General features: G+C 42.7%; 1 protein-coding gene across 6 annotated transcripts in view; it reads right to left on the reverse strand.

Annotated features, from left to right (window-relative positions):
• Positions 1 to 7,702, reverse strand: part of FAM186B (family with sequence similarity 186 member B) — a 67,359-nt gene that overhangs the window by 58,648 nt on the left and 1,009 nt on the right. For 4 of the 6 annotated variants that reach the window (XM_049883045.1, XM_049883041.1, XM_049883043.1 and 1 more), the window contains exon 2: positions 5,148 to 5,387. The exons of the other annotated variants lie outside the window; for them this stretch is intronic. The gene's annotated coding sequence lies outside the window, so the exon portion shown is untranslated. The remainder of the gene's footprint in view (positions 1 to 5,147; positions 5,388 to 7,702) is intronic. 6 annotated transcript variants of the gene reach the window in all.

Below are 7,702 nucleotides of genomic sequence, written 5' to 3' on the forward strand. Positions count from 1 at the left end.
CTTTAGACTAAACATTCAGTCGGTTCAGGAGTTGTGCCTTCTCCCTTCTCCTTCCCTTCCTTCTTGTGGGGATCTAAGTTTTTGCCCTCTAGAAAGTGGAGCAGCTTCTTATTGGTAGTCCTTGGCTTTTTTATTCATGTTGACTTCTGCTAAGATACGTAAGGATCTCTTTCCATTGGCCTCTGATTCTGCTTTATGTATTTCCTGCTATATTTATATTCCTGTGGCTGTATCCACAGACCTCTGATCCCTTCTTGTCTCAGTATTAGAGAGTCTCTTCCAGAGCCCAGGTCTTGCAGAAAAAGCCTGCCCTGCCTCAGAGAGCGATGCTACCCATGCAGCTTCTGTTCCAGAGAAGCTCAGCTCTAAAAGCCATTGCTGTGAGCATGTGGCCAAGGGGCCCCTAAAGATGATTTAGCCACCCAGGAGAAAAGAGACAAGAGACCATTTCCCAGCTATACAAAGGGCCACACAAAGTGGGGCTCCAACATGGGTACTGAGCAGATCCTGGACAAACAGGAATATGAAAGGGAAAACAAAATGCAGTTTTTCTTACCTGAATGCCCATCACCATTCAATAAATTGTGGTATATTCCCTGGGGTAGAAAGGGAGCATAAAGGAAGGTGCTGGGCATGTTTTGTCTTGAGCAAGGCGCCGGCTTCACAGGTGGGCTCACTTTGTTAAAGTTTAGCCAGAGTACCTTTGTTCTGTGCACTTTTTCTATATTCATATGTCAATAAAAAGGTTAAATTACAACAAAGGCAGAGGTTTCCACTTCTAGCCAAGGTGGAATAACAGATTTACCTTACCACTTCGCATTAAAACGGAATGAATGGTGCGTGCGATTTGACCAAGAATTCGGCTGTCAGCACGAGCACCAACTCCTCTGAGGCACGCAGCCGTGCTCCCCTCACCCCATTTGCCCCCCCGAAGTCCGAGAGGGAGCTGGCTCCCGGCGGAGCGGGGGCGGGGCGGGAAGCCTGCCTGAGGACCGGGAGCCGGGACCTTCCAAGCCCTGCCACTCCGCAGGGCTCGGGAGAGGCGCACCGGGAGTCCAACCCCCAGCAGCCCGCGACGGGGGCCTCCTTAGTCACCTCCTCCCGTCAACATAGCGGAGGATCGAGTTCTGAAGATCAGAAAGCTTCAAAAGTGCACACGCCTATTGATAAGGAAGAAGCCCTTCAGCCTCCCGGCAAGAAGAAATGTGTGTTAAATTCACATGATGTAGACTTCAGTTGGCAAGCCCAGGCCCTGACTCTACAAGAGGCGACAGAAACCATTTGAGTTAATCTCTTTGAGGACACCAATCTCCTCTATTTGGAGCCCTGATGGCAACGTGGTTAAGAGCTACCCCTGCTGCAGCTAAGCAAAAGTTCTGCAGTTCAATGCAGTTGTAATCCATCAGCCGCTCCTTGGAAACTCTAGTCGGAATCAACGGACAGCAACGGGTTTGTTTGCTTTTTTACCTCCTCTCCTTAAGGAATCCCTAGGTAGTGCAACTGGTTAACAAGCAGGTCTTCCCCGAAAGGCTGGACGCAGGATAAGTGCATACCAATAAGCAAAGTACGCAAGGTCCCTGTTGTGCCTTCCCACCAATCTGCAGTGCACAATTTCACCTGTTCCCCACCGCATCAAAGATGTTGTGAAACCCATGTGAAATTGCTCACCACAGATTAGCCAGTAAATACAATTAAACCCATGCCTACCTCACTCAGCGCAAGCCGATGTGTACCGTGCTTACTGGTTAACCCTTATTGGTTAATCCGCCCCTGGTTGGAGGGTCAAGTCTACCCAGAGATGCCTCGCAAGAAAGGCCTAGTGACTGAAAACCCTATGGAGCATGTTCTACTCTGACACCAGGGGGTCACCATGAGTCATGGTCAACTCAACTCCCACTGGTTACTGGTTACCTCCTCTCCTTACTCTTTTCCCAAGGATGTGCAACTAGACAGGGGGATGGGAGGCATTCAGGAAGGATGCAGCTGAGCTCCTTCAGCCAGTGTTCTGGATGATAGGAAGGACTCTTCCTGGAGCTGTAACCAGCTTAATGGAGAATGAGGTGCTGTCTGGATTTAGCTGCGTGTGTGTGTTGCTTTGCTTTTTCTTTTAAGAAGGCTGCATGACTTTCCTCTGTAACATAGGTAGTATATGAGACAATCAACACAATTCCAAAAGCCTGAGAATTATTTTCATATAGAGACTCCAAGATTAACTTCAGTTTGCATACTATTCCTGAGTGTTTTAATTATTCTGAAGACATCAAATTTGCTGAGTTATAGGAGGAAAGAATATTTACTTATTATTTTAGACCTGTCTGTACTGTTTCTTTCTTTTTTTTTTTTTAACCATGTGTACATTTACTTTTTTTTAAATAATACTACATGATCCCACTTATATGAAATATCTAGAATAGGCAATTGTATGGAGATCAAAGTGTATTAGTGGTTACCAGGGGTGGGAGGGGGAAAGGAAGACAGTGCCTAAGGGGAGACTAAGCTGTTAAAGTCCGTGGAAAAATTCACAAACGGTTAATAGTAATGGGTGAACGTAGGGAATATAATTAGTGTCTCTGAGCTATAAATGTGAAGACTGTTGAAATGGCAAGAGTTTGGTTACCTATACATTTACCACAATTAAAGAATAATTAATTAAAAGTTATGTAACGACAACGACAAAAACAAAAAACATAAGGGAAAAAATTAAGAGAAGATCCATTAGTTGCATGGAAGGGCCTGGCGTGCCTAGCATACCAATCTCTGTCCTTCCGATTAATCTCATTTTTAGTGGCAGTTACCGAGTGGACCGTGCCTGTCAACAAGTTTGTAGCTTTTCAAAAACTTAGTTGGTGTTGAAATAGAAAATATTTAAGGTTTGATGTTCTAGTTCTTTCAGTAAATTCCTATCGAAATCATTCAGAAACTAATTTGTAGAGTGTAACATTGTTTGTAAGTCACAGAAAATGTATGATGATTTATATTTAGAATTTTTCATCCCAGGATTTTAAAGTGCTTTTTCAATTTTTTTAGCAAATATTTTTATAACTTCTTTGTAGTAAGATGATAAAAATAATTACTTAATGAAAAAATTTAAAACAAAGGTTATTGCTATCATATATAGAGATTATACTGTATTTTTTCCTTTATTGTTGTAAAAATATATATAACACCACATTTGCCAATTTAACAATTTTCAGCTGTATAATTTAGTGCTATCAATTATGTTAATCATGTTATGTAACCACCACCCATAATCACTGCCAAATTTCCCATCACCATAAACAGAAACTCACTGTTTTAATGTATTTAAAAAATATATATACTTCATTGTATGTTTGGAGAAAATTTACACAGCAAATTAGGCTTTCATTTTCTATATATATTATTCAATGACATTGGTTACATTCTTCACAATGTGTCAGCATTTTTTAAAATAATTTTTATTGTGTTTTAAGTGAAAGTTTACAAATCAAGTCAGTCTCTCACACAAAAACCCATATACACCTTGCTACACACTCCCAATTACTTTCCCCCTAATGAGACAGCCTGCTCTCTCCCTCCAGTCTCTCTTTTTGTGTCCATTTCGCCAGCTTCTAACCCCCTCCACCCTCTCATCTCCCCTCCAGGCAGGAGATACCAACATAGTCTCAAGTGTCCACCTGATCCAAGAAGTACACTCCTCACCAGCATCCCTCTCCAACCCATTGTCCAGTCCAATCCATGTCTGAAGAGTTGGCTTCGGGAATGGTTCCTGTCCTGGGCCAACAGAAGGTCTGGGGGCCATGACCATCGGGGTCCTTCTAGTCTCAGTCAGACCATTAAATCTGGTCTTAATGAGAATTTGGGGTCTGCATCCCACTGCTCTCCTGCTCCCCCAGGAGTTCTCTGTTGTAGTCCCTGTCAGGGCAGTCACTGGTTGTAGCCAGGCACCATCTAGTTCTTCTGGTCTCAGGATGATGTAGTTGCTGGTTCATGTGGCCCTTACTGTCTCTTGGGCTCGTAATTGCCTTGTGTCCTTGGTGTGCTTCATTCTCCTTTGATTCAGGTGGGCTGAGACCAACTGATGCATCTTAGATGGCTGCTTGCTAGGGCTTAAGACCCCAGGCACCACTCTTCAAAGTGGGATGCAGAATGTTTTGTTAATAGATTTTATTATGCCAGTTGGCTTAGATGTCCCCTGAAACCATGGTCCCCAGACCCCTGCCCCTGCTACGCCGGCCTTCGAAGCATTCAGATTATTCAGGAAACTTCTTTGCTTTTGGTTTAGTCCAATTGTGCTGACGTCCCCTGTTCAGCATTTTCATTATATACTTTTTTTTTTTTTTAAACAGGTGTAAGACAGGGAAACAGGAGAGGAGATGAGCAAAAGTACTTTTGGAAACTGGGAAGCAGATGGATGAGTCGTTACTGACTTAGACTAGAGGAAGTCGGAGCCTAAGGCAGCAGTGGGCAACCATATGGCAAACGGAATTGGCTGTGCCAGGCCGGAGATTGGCAGAGTCTCATCTGGGGTGTCTGACAACCCCCAGAAGGGAAACCTGAGGTGCTCACATCAGAGGTTCCCAGACAGATCCCCTTGCAGTGAAGCTGCCGACTGACAAGGCCCGCCCATGTACCTGAGTCAATGAAGCACAAACACTTCCAATCAGCTTTCTGATGACTCATCTTTAAATTTAAGTGGACACCAAGAAAGACCTCCAATAAATGAATCCAACATGAAAGACCAAAACAACAGAATGAAGGAATATGGAGCAAAAAATACAGAGAAGAAAAAAAAAAAAAAATCAAAACCCCAAAACTATCATTAATAGCTCCCAAGATAAGTTATTGCAACCATAAAGCAAAAGAGACTCTGTAGAAAGGAATATTAGGAGAATAAAAATAAAGTGAGAGCAATAACAATTCTTAAAATATTGAAAAAACTCAGTAAAAGAATGGGAAGATAAAGTTAAGGAAATCTCCCAGAAAACGAAGAAAAAAGGTGGGAAATAGGAGAGAAAAATAAGAAATTAAAAGGACTAGTCCAGCAGCTCCATCATTCAAATTATAGGAGTTCCAAAAAAGAAAGAAGAGAGAAAATGGAAGGGAGGATATCATTAGTGGGGTGATTCAAGATTATTTCCCAGAAGTGGCAGAAAACAGCCTCTCACCAAGACATGTTGTTGTTGTTAGGTGCTGTCGAGTCAATTTCCACTCATAGTGACCTCATGTGATAGAGTAGAACTGTCCGTAGGTTTTCTAGGCTGTAATCTTTCTGGAAGCAGGCTCCCAAGTCCTTTTTCCCATGGAGCCGCTCAGTGGGTTCAAACCGGTGACCTTTTGGTTAATAGCCCAGTGCTTAATCATTATGCCAAAAGAGCTCTTTCACCAAGACATATCACTGTGTAACGCTGGAGACAAAGAGAAGATCAGAGAGGGGCAAAAAGTCACAAAGAATAAGGATTCAAAAGGCTTCGGACTTCTCAACAGTAAAGATGGAAACTAGACAATAATGTAGCAATGCCTTCATAATTCTGAAGCAACGTGATTCCCATCTTAGAATTTAATACCCAGCCAAACAATCAAGTGTCAGGATGGAATGACAATGTTAAACATGCAAAGTTTCAAAACAGTTTATCTTCCAAGTACCCTTTCTCAGGAAGCTTCTAGAGGATGGTCTCCTCCAAAAAGAGGGAGTAAATCAAGAAAGAGAAAGTCAAGGGATTTGGCAAATAAAAGATCCAACAAAGAAAAAAGGCAAAAGAAAGAGGCAAAGAAAATGCCCTAGAGGATATGAAAGGAGATGATAGGATACCAGAGTTATTATAGAATTAAATTTGTCACATGGGAGGCAGATGGATTCCCTGTGGGGAATGATGTATAATTGATGGGCAGAGGGGAAGCAAAAATAGCTAAGTCCTCAGCCCCCTGCCCCTGTTATTTGTGGGGCTAGGACAAGACTATAAATGGAGACTCACAGACTATATGTCTAAATATTTTAGTGTTATAAAATATAAATAACTATAATATTTATATAATCACCATATGTATAATTAATAATTACAATATTAAGGAGCCCTGGTGGTACAATGGTTAAGCACTTAGCTGCTAACCAAAAGGTTGGCAGTTTCAATTCACCCAGAGCCTCCACCTTTGAATTGCGGTGCTGACTCCCAAAAGAACAAACAAATCTGTATTGGAAGAAGTACAACCAGAATACTCCTTGGAAGCAAGGATGGCAAGACTTTGTCTCACATATTTTAGACATGTTGTCAGGAGGGATCAGTCCCTGGAGAAGGACATCATGCTTGGTAAAGTAGAGGGTCAGCGAAAAAGAGAAAGACCCTCAACGAGACAGAATGACACGGTGGCTGCAACAAGGAGCTCAAGCATAGCAACAATTGTGAAGATGGCACAGGACCAGGCAGTGTTTCCTTCTGTTGTGCATAGGGTCATTATGAGTCGGAACCTACTCGATGGCACCTAACAACAACTCTGCAAGAGAAAGGACCTGGCAATTTGCTCCTATAAAGATACAGCCTAGAAAGCCCTGTGGGGCAGTTCTGTTCTGTCACATAGTGTTGCTGACTCGGAATTGACCTAACGGCACACAACAATTATAATATTATAAATATAAAATGTTGTAAATCAAGCTAACTGTGAAATAAAATATGTTCTAAATTCCTAACTCTACAAATATACCTTCAAAAAGACCTGGAAGGCCAGGTTCAAAATTACTATCTTAGAGTTCCAGGCTATAAAATGGCCACCCCCCGGCCCTGGCTTAATTCCCTTTCCTTCTGTCCTTGGCTTCTCCTGCACTGAGAGCCTCGTACAGGGTCCAACTTGTGCTCACACTTCGTGCAAACAGCTGCCCATTGGCTTCCCCTCAGGCCTAGGAATACCCACATCATCAGCAAGGTCTCCTGGGGAGGGCAGATCCAAGGAAGAAGCAGAGAACTCCAGGAAACTCAAAATATGGTCTAGTAGGGAGTAGGTGGGCTTTGGATGGGCCTATCCCCTTGGACTCCTCACCCTATGGCGTGGGCCAGAGATATGGAGGTAAATGCCAAAAGAAACAGCTAAAAGAGCTGAACATGATTGCCTCTGGGGAAAGGAAGTGATGGGAGGAGGATTCTGCTGTTTTTCTTAACAAATCTTATACAATTATTGAACTCCTTAAAATATGTGTCTGTATTCTATGAAATTCCTAATGAAAAAAAGAAAAACTAAAAAAAAAAATGCAATTGATAAAAATGTATGGAACCTCTGAACTACTTTTGCTATACCTAGAGTTCTCAGTAAAAGTTTTTGAAAACCAGAAGACTGGCCCTTTATTTAAGGAGTCCTGGTGGCATGCAATGCAGCCCTGGTGGTACAGTGGTTAAGAGCTCAGCTGCTAGATAAAGGTCCTTAGTTCAAATCCACTGGCTGCTCCTTGGAAACCTTATGGGGCAGTTCTACTTTGTCCTATAGGGTCACTATGAGTCATGACGAGTTTTGTTTTGGGTTTTTGGTGGCACGATGGTTAAGCACTAGGCTGCTAACCAACGGGTAAGCGCTTTGAACCCACCAGTTGCTGGTGACAATCTGCTCCTGTAAAGATTACCGGCTAGGAACCACTATGGGGCAGATCTGCTGGAAAACAGTATTACTATCAGTTGGAATGGACTGGACTCCACAAAACAACATGGACTTCATTTGGGGCCATCTAGTACTGTTGTGA

The sequence above is a fragment of the Elephas maximus genome, chromosome 4, assembly GCF_024166365.1.
Source record: "Elephas maximus indicus isolate mEleMax1 chromosome 4, mEleMax1 primary haplotype, whole genome shotgun sequence".
In the NCBI taxonomy this organism is placed as follows: domain Eukaryota; kingdom Metazoa; phylum Chordata; class Mammalia; order Proboscidea; family Elephantidae; genus Elephas; species Elephas maximus.